Below are 15,718 nucleotides of genomic sequence, written 5' to 3'. Positions count from 1 at the left end.
TTTAATCAAATCTTAAAAAAATTCCCATAATTTTCTGGGAAAAAAATATGATTAGGCTACAACTAATTATTATTATATTGTTTAGATGATTATATTATTGAAAAGATATTGGCCATTCACTCAACGCTGGAAGATAAGTCAGAATTAATTGAAAAATGGATAATATCTGCTTATTATTATATTGTTTAGATGATTATATTATTGAAAAGATATTGGCCATTCACTCAACGCTGGAAGATAAGTCAGAATTAATTGAAAAATGGATAATATCTGCTATTCATTTTTAAAAAATAACGTTGTTATAAATTGAAAAGATAGAAAATAAATTTAAACGAGACTTAAAATAACATTGATAGTAATTGAAAATATAGAAAATAACGTTAAAAGTGATACTGAAAATAACGTTGATCTTATTGAATGGATTGAAAAAAAGGGTTCAGAGAGATATATCAACAGCCATTACTTGAGCGGTTGGTCGTACCAGATTTGCCTAAACATAAATTCCATGAGTTTATAATTTATTTTATTTGAGTCGTTATTTTATTTTTATTATTATTTCCTAAAATTAAAATATTAAGTTATTAAAGGTATATAATTTAAATGTTTTAAAATGTTGAATTGAATTATTTTTATATTAAAATTACAATATATATTTTAAAAGAAATATTATTATTTAGGTGAAATATTGGATTAAATGTTTATGGAATTTTGGATAGAATGGGCGTTTTGTTAAGAATTTTTTTATATATAAAATTATTGGTTTAATTTCTTGCCTTGATTGAATTAATATATTGAATATGGTGAATATATAATCTTGTAAAAATTATTAAATTAAATAATTTTATTTCGAGAGAGATTTTGGAATATAGTTAAAATTTGGTGGTTAAAAAAAAACCATCTAATCGACTTTGTTCTGGTTTATATAGTCCGAAACCCTTCGTTTTCGTTCATATATTTCGAAATCCTTAATCATTGCAAGGGATTGATTCAGGATAAAGATTTTTTCTCAATTTAAATTTTACTTTATATTCCTTTAAAAAAAAAATAAGATGTGGTGCTCAGTGCTTCACCAACTATAGGAATTGATTGGAGTGTTGAGGATTTTTCTTGGAAGTTTAATTTTCTATTAAAATAAAATTAAGATGTGGTGCTGAGTGTTTCTTGACCAGCCATAGAAGGGGAAAAATCAAGCAATTAAGATGTGGTGCTGAGTGTTTCTTGACCAGCCATAGAAGGGGAAAAATCAAGCTGCGTGGAAGAAGAAAACCCACCTACGTCTCTGTTCTGTAAATCTCAACGCAGGGATTTGTGTTTCCATGGAGCTGTTCATTTCTGTCTCCTCTGGTCAGTCTTCGTCTTCACTTCTTACAATTGGGTCTTACGTTTAAGTCTTCCCGGATTCTATGAAAGTAGCACTTACGAGCTACTTCTTCCAGCCTATGACTGCAAATCAGCTATGTGTTATGTAGAATCTGAGAAACCCTACTGGTATAAAATGGGTGCCTTTGCAGCAATAACCGTTGCAGTTATTACATCCATTTTTCTGGGGACAACTGTTGCTAGCGAAGAGATTGATTTTTCTTCTTTCGAAATCGATAGAGATGCTAGTAGATTATTTATGCTTAACGCCACAGTAGTACCCGATCCCCAAGCCTTGGAGCTGACGCCCGACACAATCAATCAGCAGTTCTTCATGTCAAATAAATCCGCAAGGGTGTTATTTCGTACAAAGTTCAGAGTGTACGGACGAAATAAGACTGCATCTTTCCATACCTCATTTGTTTTCAATATTCGACCTGAGTATGGAAGCGGCGGCGAAGGTCTGGCTTTTATAATAACTTCCCAATCCCATGATTATATGCCTAGTAATAGCTATGGCTATTGGTTGGGACTGTTCAACGCCTCCACTAATGGCAGTAGAACTAGTAAGGTGTTAGCAGTCGAGTTCGATACAAGCAAAAGCCCAGAGACTAACGATCCCGATGGCAACCATGTAGGGATCAATGTTAATGGCATAAATTCTATAAATTTGATGTCTCTGGACGAGAAGCAGATTAATTTGAAGGGCCATTACGACATCCAGGCGTGGATTCAGTACGATGGCAATACGAAGAAGCTGGACGTATACGTGGCAAACAAGTCTGATCCGATGCCATCGCAGCCCCATGTGACATCTATCGTCCATCTCTCTGACATCCTCGACGAGAAGGCTTATTTCGGCTTTTCCGCGTCAACGGGTGATGCAATAGAGCTCAACTGCGTGAAATCATGGAATTTCACAATTGAACGGCTGAGCTGGCCAGACAAGACATTAACTATTGCTCTTTCGGTCTGCCTTCCTGTTGCAGCAATTGTCGCCGCCGGAGGGATTATAGTGCTCCTCAAGTACCGTAAGGCTAAGGCAGAGGAGGAGGGCAAATTACTCGACGAGTTAGATAAAATTCCAGGCCGGCTGAAGGAATTCAAATACAAAGACCTGAAAATCGCCACCAATAACTTCAGCCCCGCAGCTCTTCTTGGAAGAGGCGGCTTCGGAACCGTTTACAAAGGAGTTCTGCCAAAGGGGAAAAATACGGTTGCAGTAAAACGCGTGACCAAGGATTCTAGGCGAGGTAAAGAGGAATTTATCTCAGAAATCAGCGTCATCAACCGCCTCCGCCATAAAAATCTGGTGCCGCTGCTGGGGTGGTGCCATAAGAATGGGGAGCTGATTATGGTTTATGAATACATGCCCAACGGTAGCCTGGATAAACATATTTTTAATGATGATGCTGCAGGCGGATTTCTGAACTGGGAGCGGAGATACAATATTGTCTCCGGCGTCGCCTCGGCTCTGCTGTATCTCCACGAGGAATGCGAGCAGCAGGTAATCCACCGGGACGTGAAAGCCAGCAACATCATGCTCGATTCCGAATACAAGGCCCGGCTCGGCGACTTCGGTCTCGCGCGTCTGATTGAACTCGACCGGAGATCCTTCACCACAACTGCTGTAGCGGGAACCCTGGGCTACATCGCACCAGAGTGCTTTCACACAGGGCGCGCCACGGCAGAATCCGATGTGTTTAGTTTTGGCGCCGTCGCCCTTGAGGTCTCCTGCGGAAGGCCTCCCAAATCTAGCACCCCAGACCAGCCAGATCTGGTCGGTTGGGTGTGGAAGCTGTATCGTGAGAACAAGCTGTTGGAAGCTGCTGACAGTCGTCCGGCTACGCTTGGAAGCGGAAGCATTAACGAGGAGGACATCAAACGTTTGCTGGTGTTGGGACTGGCGTGCTCCCATCCGAATCCGGAGGTCCGTCCAAGCATGAGGGAGGTTACGCAGATACTGGCTCGGACTATGCCTCCACCATTGGTACCTTTCTTCAGGCCGTCGTTCGTCTGGTCCCACGACAACAGTCTCGGAAGCAGTTTCACCACCAGCTCACTAACTAGCAGCGGCAGTGTACCGGCCTCCGTGAATTCTTGACAACCATGGAAACGGAACCCGGAGGTAATTTGCGGATTCCTTGCTGTTGAATATTCACTGCTATTCATTAGCGTTGGGGCTGAGTGCCAACCTTTAAACCGATTCTTTATTCTGTAAGGCTTTTTATTGTTTGTTCATAATTATCATTTCTGTGACGTGAATGTTCATGCAGTCAAGCTTCATAAGATGTTATAACCTCAATTTCAGTCAGATCGGTGTGTCTGAACAGACGGCAAAAAGAGTGCGTCGCGACTTTTGAATCGTACATGGTGTACGCATTGCCGATAGAATCCCAGTGAAAAGACTCAGTTTTATGAAATGCCCTAGCGTCTTTGGCTTTTGTATTTTATGAAGCGTAAGCTCTTTCAGTTTAACTGTTTTTATCTGTTCTTCTTGACAACAACGTGAAGAAAAGACTTGGTTTTATGAAGTAGCCGTAGGGTTTTAGGCTTTGGCTTTTGTATATAAAAGTGTTTTTATCTTTTCTCCGACAACAAGGTGAAAGAAAAGACTTGGTTTTATGAAGTAGCCCTAGGGTTTTGGGCTTTGGCTTTTGTATATAACAAAGTTTTTTTATCTTTTCTTCTTGACAACAAGGTGAAAGAAAAGACTTGGTTTTATGAAGTAGCCATAGGGTTTTGGCTTTTGTATATAACAAAGGATGGTTCTGAGCTCTTTTTAGCATGTTATTTCTGGTTATGTATTTTTATTGAGGGTGTAGTTTAATTATCTGATTTAGCATGTTATTTGTGGTTATATGTATGTTATTCAGCTGTAGTTTGTTTAATTTAGTGTGTTTTGGATTATTTTAAGAATGAGTTAAAAGATTTTTTTGTTTTTATTTTATTTTATTTTTAATTTTTTTTATTGGGAATGAAGTGTAAGAAATTTTGGTTATATAATAAATTCATGTTTTTAAAATATGGTTTTGAATTCAAAAATGAATTATCGTTTTGAAATGTTTTGGGATCACTAAGATTAAGTAGATTACTTAAATTTGCTATTTCAAGAAATTTTTACAAACTTTTGGGTAAAAGGATAAAAACTTTAGACTACCAAGGTAGCTAATCTCTATTTGTAATAGATTACATGTACTAAATGAAATGACGCAATGACCTTCACTGGGTAATGGCATATTCTTGTTTAATGACTCAATGACCTTTACTGGGCAATGGTATATTCTTGTTTATTTGAATGTCTTTATGATTATGAATAAACTATTTCCTCTCTCATTAAATATAATTGCGAGGGGATTGTGTAAATTGTAACATTCACTTTGTGTAGAAAATGGAAAGTCACAAAATAATTTCGTCTCTCATTATCTGTATTTGTGTGGTGAAAACATAATTCTCAGGATTGTGTAAATTGTAATATTCATTTGAGTAAATGATGAAAATCCACAAATACACCTAAAAAAGTTATGAGAAGTCTAAAAGACCCCTTAGAATATCGAACCAATGGTCATTAAAATTGTATTTATATCCTTTAATAATATTGCATTTCAGATTGTTCTGTACGTTGCCTTAGATACCTAAGTTCTAATAGCGACATCAGAGCACAGTTTTTCTTGAGAAATCCATTCAAATTGTGAGGCATGGGTTTTGTGGCCTTAGTCAAGTTCGGGCTACTCCTTACCTATTGTGGAGTGTGTTTTTCTTTCAGACCCATTCATTCTTGATAGAGACCATTCATAACCTGGTGTTGATGATTTTGAAGCCTTGGTGCTGTTGTTGGCAGTATACATCTTGGGGTTACCGTGCAGATGCTCCAGAGACAAAAGGGCAGCCTCATACCAATCGTTTTGAGCTTGACACATTATTTGTCATGTCGATCGAATGACGGCCACAGTCCCTGATTTCTATCCACAAGTGGAGTGATGGGAATCTTTTCCGTTGACAAGAAGTACTGGGCGGTTCAAATAATTTAAGAATTAATTATTAAAGTTGCAGATGGTTTCAGGTTGGTGGTTTGCGGAGGACTTCCTCTGTTTGTCTGAATAGGCTCTCGACATCAATGGTTGTATGAGTCGCCTTTTTCTTTTGCTAAAATCTACAGATAAATTTTCCATTCTCATCATTAAACACCTTTTGGATGAACTTCATAAAAGACAACATTTCACTAAACTTGATCTGTATTATAATTATCGCCAAATTTGGGTAAATGCAATAAACATTCGTAAGATTTTCTAGATTTCCTTTCACACAAACGAAGAAAATTATGATTTTTTCGTGATACGTTTTGAGCTTTGTGGCTATTATAATTATCTTTTGATCACCTTCCCAGATGAATCTTATTGTTCAATTACTGATCACGGTTTTTTGGCATGGTAGTTACTGGTGATTGAGCAAATTTCTGTGAAAACTAAACATATCTATTAATTCTTTATCATTACGTAATATTGGATTTTTTAGTGGTTGAATAATATGGGTTTATTGGACTCTCTTCGGCGTCATAAAAAGCTATCGTTTCAATGAGGATGAAATGCAATTAGAAGTTGATCATTCCATCGTCGTGGAGAAGGATGAAAACATGTCTTTCTAATATGGTATGAGAGTGACTTAAATTTTGTTAATGTAAAAACAAGAGTGTTTTATTAGCAATTAAAAAATTGTTTTGTTTTTTTCTCAATATATTTGGGATTTGAGAGAGAATGGTTTTCAAGAACGAGCATATGCAACAACATACAATGCCTTTCTCAAGCAGAAAGGGATTTGTTGAGGGACAATTCTAAGGGTTGGAAAAAAATTCAAAAGAAGAAAAGTAAAAAAGAGAAGCTCAATTTATGTGGCTAAATGTGTTTGAGATTTTTGTGCATGTTTTGAGTGCAAGTAGGTATGCTATGTGTGTTAAACACATGCACAAAGTAATTTTATTTTCTAGGGGTTGGAAAAAAATTCAAAAGAAGAAAAGTAAAAAAAGAGAAGCTCAATTTATTTGGCTAAATGTGTTTGAGATTTTTGTGCATCTTTTGAGTGCAAGTAGGTATGCTATGTGTGTGTTAAATGCATGCACAAAGTAATTTTATTTTTGAATAAAATTACAAGCTTTTTATAGAATATCTACAAAAAAAAATTAATAGTACTTAGGATAGAAGGTTGAGATTTATCTCAAAGATAGTTATTCCCTTTTTCTTTTCAAAAAAAGTTGTACCTTTTCAAATTTGTTATGGTTTTTTGAGCATGGGGTATGAACAACCCATGGTTTTCTAACAAAGCCTATTTATATGTTAATAATTTCCATGATAAAATGGGGCTGAATCTCTATAGTTAAAAAGTTTGCCACATATTATTTTAAGGTATATATATGTTTATTTTATGGTTTTTTTAATATTGGAAATGTGAGATATATGTTACTAATATTTATTAGGGATTGATGCCTATCAACATTTACCAATCACTTAATTTATATAGCTAGACTAGTTGTTAGATATTTTACGTCTTACTCTTTTTTAAAAGAATAATATATTATAAATAAATATAAATTTATTTTAATTATTTATTTATAATTTTACTAAAAAATATAAATATATATTTTTATAAAATTTAAAATACTTAAAAGAGAGAGTCATTGATCTTGCTGTGGCATTAGAATTATAGTTTCCCCTCAACAAATTTATAATACAAATGTCATTTTATTGGTAATGGTTTATTTTGTTAGTTTTGACCTATCTCTTAAAACATAAATGTTAGATAATGATTTTTCCCATATTGGAAGATATGGAAAAATGGGGTGTTAAAAGACATGGAAAAATGTGGTTTTTGAAAAGTAGTTTCGTAGGAAGTGAATAATGGATAAATTCTTGACATTAGAGTTATTGGTATTTATGGATCATTTTAAATTATATATTTAAAAGAATATTTAATAAATAAATAATTTATAATAACATTTATATTGAGCATGTATATTTAAATAAATGTAGATTTATATATATATTTATTAAATATTGGAAAATCCAAATTTATAATACATATGTCATTTTATTGGTAATGGTTTATTTTGTTAGTTTTGGTCTCTCTCTAAAAACATAAATGTTAGATAATGATTTTTCTCATATTAGAAGATATGGAAAAATGGGGTGTTAAAAGATATGGAAAAATGTGGTTTTTGAAAAGTAGTTTCCTAGGAAGTGAATAATGGATAAATTCTTGACATTAGAGTTATTGGTATTTATGGATGATTTTAAATTATATATTTAAAATAATATTTAATAAATAAATAATTTATAATAACATTTATATTGAGCATGTATATTTAAATAAATGTAGATTTATATATATATTTAAATAAATGTAGATTTATATATATATTTATTAAATATTGGAAAATCCCCTGGTTAGATAGCACTTTATTAATGGGAAATTACGGAATCAATTTTCCTTGATGCAAAATCTATTCAATATTAAAATTGTACTTTTTAATATGCCAATTTTTTATTAAAATTGAGCTTTTTAATGTGTAAATTTTTTATTATTTAATTTTATTTGATATATTGTAAGATACCCTGGTAACCTCACATGTAAAAGTTGGGAGTTAGAATTTTCTACACAAATTATCCACAAGTAACTATCCAAAAACACTACTCCACATTCCTCATTAACCATTAGATATAATGTTCATTAGTACAGAAAGTAAATTGCAATAGAGGATAGTAAGTTGCATAACCATTGACAACGATTGTTGTAGTATATTAACATAAATTGTCTCATGAACCTTGCATCCATTTTATGATTCCCTTAACCATATTAATTAATCACATACTTGACATTATGATTACCACATCAAATAAGGAATCAACATCATCAAGGATTCAACACCATCAATCTGACACAATAAGCAAACACATCATTGAAAACCTTATGTGTCGTGGCAGTCAACAGCATATGAAGAGAAATGAAATCGGCAACATATATGGCCCCATCTAATGATACTAGATCCACACCTACAACATGTGATGACCCCGGAGAATGTAAATATTTGAATTTTACTGTGGTAAAAGACAGAATTTGGAAGACTGTTTTAAAAAACTTTAATAGTATTTTTTTTAATTTTATTTGTGTATTAAAATATATATTAAAAAAAATACTTCTTGAAATGCTGGCAACTTCTGAAAGGGAGTTGGAAAAGGAAATCAGTTGTGGAAACTGCACAAAAACTACCTTCCCTAACTGGAAAGGCTTCCAGGGAAAAAGGGAAGGGAGAGGCAAAAATCTGTGCTGTAAGGACAGGCAGAGAAAAAAAAAGAGAAATTGGTTAAGTCTGGTAAGGACCAGATAACCAGGCACAAGTTGCATGCATCTTGTTGAGGGCTGTGGGCCTGCAAGATAGCTCGAGGGGAGATCCCAGTCCTGGCGACGGATCTCATGGTTGGGTGGTCAAGAGTAAACAAAGGATACAGGTGAACTTCTGTAGCGCATCCACAAACCCAGGCGGACCAGGTAAGTAGAAGCTTCTGGTGAAACTATTCTCAATAGTGAATATATTTCCATGATATTATTTGTCAACTGAAAAATTACAGTAGCCAAAAATACAGTAGAATAACAGTGAAGTTATTTGAGAATATACAATTCTTCTTATCGTTATTATGCATGCTGTGATGCTATCTGCTTAAAAACAAATATTACAGAGGTGCCAGTAAATGACTGTTAAGAAGGGCCTAATTCTGTTACAGTTCTTGGTACTTCAAAAAAACAAAACAGAGATCAATCATCACTGTATAGAATACTAGTGAGTTAATTTACACATATAAAGAAAACAAATAAGCAAGTTTTCGATGAAGATGAGTCTGTTAACTATAGCAGAGGGTAAGGTAGCGGGTCCCGAGCCGGGATTACCCAGAACTGGTAGAAAAGCTCATCGGGACTGATAACCTTAACGGCCATAGAGTGGATGCTCATTAAATAAGAGATCGTGAGACCATACGAAATTCTTACCATGAATGGGAGTATACACGGAAAGAGCAAACAGTAGAGTAGCTATATAACATAAACAAAAAAACATACCGCTAGACAGAGGTAAACTGGTAGACAGCGAAGGGATGAGCAATCATAAGGGGGAGGTTCAAATAAAACAATGAACCAGACCCTAACTGTATCATTATATAATTAAACATCGAATTTGCAAACTGTATGTTACCACCATAATCACAGTAGCAAAATGCGACAGCAGTATGGAAATCTACCATTCGAAATCAACTGAACATCTATTTTCCATGATAAACATAACCATTTCATCATAACTATTACATCTCAATAGTAAGGAACCCTAGCAGTTCGAAGAAGAACATTAAGTCGAAAACAGAACAGAAATGCCTACGTTTTTAAAGACAATGGCAGTTCCGCCGTAATATAGAGCTATGAGAATATAAACGACTGTAATGATATTATATACACATAAATTACTTGCAGAAAGTTGAGTTCACAAAGTACCGGAGCCAAGGCTCTCAAGAGCGAAGATTAATCTGCTATTAAACTTTCCTGAAGAACCCAAGAAATAAATTTACATATACAGAGTTAAGTAATCATTCCAAGGAGCTGCGAATCCGAAATAAACAATAACATTCATTGGAAAAAACAGAGAGGTCCCATAATCCTCGACCCGGTCCAAGCTAGTAGTCTTTACTACTCTAATTCTTAAATAATTACAATTGGATAAATGGTATATGAAACGCAGAAAGGAATTGAGATAACTTAAACTACTGGGGACTGCCAAGGCACCTCCCGTTTGAAAAAGAACTGACTACTTCCTCACAACCCAAACAGGGCAAGTCGAGACAACAAAGCCTGAGAGTATGAAAACCACGAGTAGCCTCGGAGGCAAACCCCAAGGACCCTGTCCTGGGTACTTCTGTCAAATTATGGAAATCTGAAAGCAAGCAAAAGAAAAACGAGTATGTATAAATCCCGTAGCAGCAACAGTCAAAAAGGAAAACCCCAAATACCCGCACCCAGGAATCAACCGAGCATGGATGCCTACCTGATATGCGGCGAGGTAGGCCAGGTTGCCGAGGACCTGTCGTTCTGCATATCGGAGAATTCCATGACTGTAGCGTCCACCTTCACACAACAAAGAAATACGAAAACCATTAACACATACAAATTCATCGGTGTGACCTGTAGGGAAAGAGTATTCATAATAGAAATAACCGTGAAATTGACTGTGAGAGAATGCCATTACCTGCACAGGTAAATCCCGGGAAACAGTTGAATAACTCTTGTACAGCGGATGGAGCCTCAGTGGAAGAGTGAATGGGAGAATCCCCTGTGCGCAGAGAGACAAGCCAAACCTGGGAGCGGCGCCAGGTCCAAATGAGCCGAATGAAGACTCAAAACAACTTAATATGAACCCCAAAACCCTCCGGCAAACCTCCACCCTCGGATCCAGATCTGATGATCCGCACCGTTGAATTAGAGCGGAACCAAAGGCGCGGGGAATGAGGGTACGGGGCCCTGCCCGATCACATGGCCGAGCAGAAAAGGCAGACGGTGTAGGCCAGATGTACTGAATAGTAATAAAACAACTGTCCTTAAAATTTAATGCAGTTCAACAACTCAACGTCGGAATATGACTCCGGTCACCATGCAAAACATCCAGCGCATTTATCCGGTTGCCAAGAAACACATCCAATGCATACAAACAAAAAAATAAAAATGACATTTGATTAGACTTACGATGATCTGAAATGATCCAAGTAGGCAGTATGATGTGGCAGTGTGTATGCGGTTAATTAAGGATATGGTAAAGATTACGAAGGTAAAGATTAAGAATTTTTTTTTTTTTTTTTTTATGTCTATGGTAGGATCGTGACAAATTGGTATCAGAGCGAAGTTACAATACTGTGACCTCTGGGACAACATGTAAAGAAGTTTAAACAAAAAATGGAGGAAAAATAAACAAGCATTGTACAGTTACCATCTTATTATATTTGTAAGAAAGACAACTAATATTGCTAACTCCTCTTCTGGTTCCATTTCTTAGGTTGAGACAAAAGAAAACAACAGCAAGACAATAGACAGTAATAGTGAGTATGCAGAGAGTTGGCAGCGCTCCTCACAGATCGATAGCAGGTCAGGAACCTGCAATAAATCCTAGGGATAACCCAGAGCTATGGGTACAGCTTGGCGAGGAGACACGTAGCACGAACCTTGCGATATTAGAGACGGTACAGGAACTGAAGAATGAGATGGCACGATTACGAGAGGATAATGCACGACTGACGATGGAGCAAGAAAGAATTTTAAAGAGTTTGTCTGACAGGCAGAACCCACCACTAGCTAATCCCAGTGCAGAACAGCAGAGGATGTCAGAAGAACGAAACTATCAAACAGAGCCTGAAAAATCAAAAGAGGGGGAGGACCATTCTGACAATGCATCCGAACAGCAGACTTCAAAACGTCAAAGAGTGGAACTACAGGGAGAATTTCGAAAAATTAAACCCCCACACTTTGATGGGGAACAGGAGGAAGCGGCTGAAGCATGGCTAATTAACATGAACAAATATTTTCAGCTGTATGAATATGACCACAACCTGAAGGCACGACTGGCCATCTTTCAGTTACAAGGAAAAGCAACCCTGTGGTGGGAGGAAGTTAAGATCGTCAAGGGGGTAAGCGAACGGACCATAACGTGGGAGAAGTTTCAGAAGTACTTCAAAGAAAGATATCTGACCGAGCGCTTCTATGATGAAAAGGCAAGGGAATTCCACGATTTACGGTTGGGACAACAGACTATGGATGAGTTTATCAACCATTTCACCTCCCTATTTCGCTATGTGCCCTATATTAAAGAAGAAAAAGCCAAGGTGCAAAGATTTGTCAGTAGTTTACCCCTATACATACGAGAAAGGATTGAGTTTGACAATCCTAGGACGATGGATGAAGCTATCCGCAAAGCCAGAATCTGCTACCAGCAGAATAAACAGAAAGGAGACGCTCCAAACAAAAGATGGAATGAAAAAAGGGGTAATAAAACAGTTGGGAACAGTAAAGGAAGTCGCAACAGTGGAGGTAAGGGAATTAGTAAGGGGCAGAACAGCAGAACTGTACAAAGAGGTTCATTCAGGTCCAAGCCAATCAGTGAATCCAGAGTGAGCGAACAGTCTGTCAGGCTGGAGGGCGAAGGAATAGCCAGACCCCCAGTTCAATGCTGGGGTTGTGGAGGACCACACTACGTCAAAAATTGCCCGCAGCGGAAGGGAACTGATCAGATATCCCAGATCCATGAGGCATCGACCGTTGGCGATGTGGGACGTAGCGTGCCAAGGATTAACGCAGCCCTGGACGATCGTCAGGCGGAATACCAGCCGACCATGGTGGAGTTTGAAGGTAAAATTTCAGATCTTTCTATAGCTGTTCTAATTGATCCAGGAGCTACTTTAAGTTATATTAGCCCAAAGATAGTAGAACATTGTAAGCTACAACCTGAAAAATTCAAGAATCCATGGCTGGTACAGTTAGCTACGGGGGCCAAGAGACGAGTGTTGGCAAAAATTAATAACTGCCCTTTAACAATAGCGGGACAGCCAGTAGTGGCAGATTTGAATGTGCTCCCTCTTGGTTCATATGATGTTCTGATTGGGATGGATTGGCTAGAAAAGCACTGGTCACTAGTGAACTGCAAGACGAAAACCATTTATTACAAAGATGACTTTGGAGAGAAGCAGGAAATGCAAGGGATTAAGCGACCAGTGCAGGTCCGGCCGATCACTACATCCCAACTAGCTAAATGTATCAGAAAAAGATGTCAAATTTATGCCATTCAGGTAGGCTATGCAGATTCAAAGGATAAAACAGCCACGCTGGATAACATCCCCGTAATACAAGAATTTGCGGATGTATTTCCAGAGGAGATACCCGGGCTGCCACCTAAAAGGGATATAGACTTTACCATCGAATTGACACCAGGGGCAGCACCAGTATCGCGGGCACCTTATAGAATGAGCGTACCTGAGTTAACAGAATTAAAAATGCAACTACAAGAGCTGCTAGACAAAAATTATATTCGCCCCAGTGTATCTCCGTGGGGAGCCCCAGTGTTATTTGTCAAGAAAAAAGACGGAACTCTTCGAATGTGTATAGATTATCGTCAGCTGAACAAGCTCACAATAAAAAATAAATATCCTTTACCTCGGATCGATGAACTTTTCGATCAAGTGAAGGGTGCAACAGTGTTCTCTAAGATCGATTTGCGATCAGGTTACCACCAGATTAGGATTAAGGAGGAAGACATCGCTAAAACAGCTTTCAGAACACGGTATGGGCACTACGAGTTTGTAGTGCTACCTTTCGGGTTGACCAATGCCCCCGCCACTTTTATGTGTTTAATGAACAGCGTGTTTCATCAATTTTTGGATAAATTTGTGCTGATATTCATCGATGATATTCTGATATACTCTCATTCTAAGGAGGAGCACGAGGAGCATCTCAGGTTAGTACTACAAACCCTCCGAGAACACCAGCTGTATGCTAAGTTCAGCAAGTGTGATTTCTTCAAAGAGGAAATACAGTATTTAGGCCATATAATCACAAAAGAGGGGATTGCAGTGGACCCTGAAAAGATAAGGACCATAATGGAATGGCCCGTACCAAAGGATGTGGCAGACATCAGGTCCTTTATGGGATTAGCCGGTTATTATAGAAGATTCGTGGAAGGTTTTTCAAGGGTAGCATACCCTATCACCTCCTTACAGAAAAAAGGAAGGGAATTCAAATGGACTTCAGAGTGTCAGCGAAGCTTTAACCAACTTAAGCATTTGCTCACCACAGCACCCATCTTGAGTATAGCTGATCCTAATAAGGATTACGTGGTATGTACTGATGCAAGTAAGGAGGGTGTGGGCGGTGTGTTGATGCAAGAAGGAAGAGTGATCACTTACGAATCAAGAAAGCTAAAGGAGCATGAGCATAAATATTCTGCTTACGATTTAGAATTAGCAGCCGTCATACACGCACTGAAAATGTGGCGGCATTATCTCATGGGGAGAAAATTTCTGTTATTAACAGACCACCACAGTCTGACAAATTACTTCAGCCAGCCTACCTTAAATACGAGGCAAGCCCGTTGGGCACATTTTTTAAGTGGATTTGATTTTGATATTAAGTATTTGAAAGGGAATGAAAACCGCGTAGCCGACGCGTTAAGTCAGAAGGTGCAATGTTTGTATGAAATTTCGTCAAGTAAATGGAAGAATCCCTTGAAAGAAATGATAAAAACAGCAGCAGATCAAGATGCTGAATACCAGCAAATAAAACAGCAGGTACAGCAATTTTCCAGCGAAAAAAATCAGCAGGGATATGAATTAGATGATGCTGGAATGCTGCATTATAAAAAGAGGTTGTATGTACCTAGTAAAAACAGTCTTAAAAATCTGATTTTGGATGAGTTTCACATCAGCCACTATGCGGGACATCCAGGGTACCAAAAAATGATCACCGCACTTCGAAAAGAATACCATTGGCCAGGAATGAAAAAGAATGTAGCTGAATATTTAGCGCGGTGTTTGGAGTGTCAACAGATCAAAGCAGAGCATCTGCACCCAGCGGGGTTATTACAACCTTTACCCATTCCGGAATGGAAATGGGAAACTATTTCTATGGATTTCATAACAGGGCTACCTCAGACAAAGAAGAACAATGATTCTATTATGGTAGTGGTAGACAAACTGAGTAAGGCAGCACACTTTATACCCGTGCAATCCACCTACAGGGCTGTGCAAATTGCCCACATTTTTATGCAGAATGTGTTTAAACTGCATGGACTTCCGAAGACAATAATATCTGACCGTGATGTAAAATTCACGTCAACCTTTTGGAGGGCATTGTTTACAGAACTGGGAACACAGCTGAATTTCAGCACAGCTTATCATCCCCAGACCGATGGTCAAACAGAGCAAGTGAACCAGGTGGTGGAGGACATGTTAAGAGCATGCGTAATGCAGAAACCAACACAGTGGGAGGAATATTTACATTTGGTTGAATTCGCATATAATAACGGGTATCACACGTCAATACAAATGAGCCCCTTTGAGGTCTTGTACGGGCGGAAATGCCGTACACCCTCAAGCTGGGGTGGACCTGAGGACAAATTAAGATTGGGGCCAGAAATGCTCAAAGAAATGGAGGATATGGTGAAAAGGGTACGTACTAATTTAAAGGCTGCTCAGGACAGACAAAAGAGCTTTGCTGATCGGAAAAGAAGGTTCAAAGAATACCAGGTCGGTGACCATGTTTATGTGAGGATCCAAGCCAGAAAGAGTACCCT

At 37.6% G+C, this 15,718-nt stretch overlaps 1 pseudogene across 1 annotated transcript; it reads left to right on the top strand.

The window, feature by feature from the left end:
* The first annotated feature begins 1,227 nt into the window (after positions 1–1,227).
* On the top strand, positions 1,228–4,152 carry LOC149155999 (putative L-type lectin-domain containing receptor kinase S.5 pseudogene; annotated as a pseudogene). Its single transcript, XR_016262180.1, has 2 exons — positions 1,228–3,487; positions 3,636–4,152. The product of XR_016262180.1 is annotated as a putative L-type lectin-domain containing receptor kinase S.5 pseudogene (transcript).
* The last annotated feature ends 11,566 nt before the right edge of the window (positions 4,153–15,718 follow it).

Source organism: Pinus tabuliformis, chromosome 9 (assembly GCF_031772625.1).
Source record: "Pinus tabuliformis cultivar Carrire ecotype Pingquan chromosome 9, CPIR1, whole genome shotgun sequence".
NCBI lineage: Eukaryota > Viridiplantae > Streptophyta > Pinopsida > Pinales > Pinaceae > Pinus > Pinus tabuliformis.
The sequence above is the reverse complement of the archived record's forward strand: the minus strand, read 5'-3'. Positions and strand labels throughout refer to the sequence as shown.